Below are 1,715 nucleotides of genomic sequence, written 5' to 3' on the forward strand. Positions count from 1 at the left end.
ATTTACATCATTACTGGCCTGGGAGTGTGCTGAAGCAGTCAACCAACTGGGGAGAGATAACAGTGTTACTGTTAAATGGGTACCAGGACACACTGGCATTTATGGTAATGAGAGAGCTGACTACCTTRCAAAAGCTGGCAGTCAGGCTCACTTCAAAGGATCAGAGCCTGTTGTAGGTATCTCAACAACAGTCTGTAGGACTGCCCCACAGGCCTGGATCATACGTCAACACTCAGTCCTCTGGAGGGAGCTGATGGATATACAGGCACTGATTAACGGCCCAAATCTTAAGAGTTTTTCTTGTCAGGGTGATGAGAGCTTTCCCAAACCTAAGTACACTGGTTGGAGTCCTTTTTTATTTTATTTTATTTTATTTTATTTATGTATTTTCTGGTTGGAGTCCTAAATGGGCTCATCCTGTTCTGGTGATGCTGAGGCGCCACCCTCCCTGACAAAAGGGAGAACACTGTAAAATATACATTTATCAATCCAGTTATAAATGTTGTTTTTACCCACTAGTGTATGCTTACATGCAATATGGATTATATCAATTATATTTTCCACCTAATGACATTCATTCATCAGTGAATTTCCACAGACAGACTGGTTTGGTTTCTGTCATGGACACTGGAGCTCCAGGAATGCACTCCTTCTGTGTGTAAATACTCACATTTTCTTTTTCTCTTTGTCACTTACTGCATTTCCCCTTGAGTTATGCCATTTGTTGGTACTGTATGCTGACAAAAGTGAAAGGGAGCTATTTTAGTGCATGTGTGCGTTTCTTCATGAGCAATATGGCACATTTTAATGTAGCTTTCAGAGAGTAATCTTTGGATATACAGTAAATATACAACAAAAATATTTAATGAACCCATTTTAAGCTGGCTGTCATTGCAGAGTTCTAGTCATTTGGGGTTTTTTCCACTGTCAGTCAGGCATGTTTTAAGATGAAAATAGATGTAGTACTAGTTCAGAGTCATCTTCAGTACATACCTTTAGCACTTACATAGATGGCAAAATCATACAAGTTTGCCTCAAGAGGGAACCTAACATCATTTATAAGGTTTGACAGAAACAGTTTTAGCTTTCAGTCTGATTTTTAACACCGTGACATATGACTGGTATTGGGAGATGTGCATTCCATTTATTTCTAGTTGGTTTCATTTTAGTTTGCTCCAGGTCTTAGATTCATCGACCTGTTGCCTTTCTACTTTCTTTGCATGCAGTTGGATCCCATTTCCATCATTCCACCCACCGATCCATGACTGTACACTTGTAGAGCATTTAGAGCTAAGTTAGTAGAGACAAGCAACATTGCAGATTTCTCTCTGTATGTAGATGAAATGATCTGGTTATATAAGGCTGTGTTTTGCTCCTCACTGGTCTGTCTCAGAGGTGGGTTTGTGTTCAGCTGTTCTGAGCTTTGTCTTTAGAAACCACTGGTTTCCATGACATCACAATGACTCACAACATCTTATACTCCCTCTCTACCTCTAGCCTTGAGCTCACTCAGAAATGGAGCCTGAATCAAGCTGATGGATGCAGAACATTACTCCACCTGTATTTTCTAAAATGTAAGTTTTAGGTTGTCACTTCTTCATTCAGAAATCTGTCCATTTTTGAAGTTTGAGTAATCCAAGTTCTGCCAGTACCTGGATTCACCAAAGAGACCACCCCAACAAAAGCTCTTCCTTTCCTCATTCATATTTCATCTA

Source organism: Austrofundulus limnaeus, unplaced genomic scaffold (genome assembly GCF_001266775.1).
Source record: "Austrofundulus limnaeus strain Quisiro unplaced genomic scaffold, Austrofundulus_limnaeus-1.0 Scaffold402, whole genome shotgun sequence".
NCBI lineage: Eukaryota > Metazoa > Chordata > Actinopteri > Cyprinodontiformes > Rivulidae > Austrofundulus > Austrofundulus limnaeus.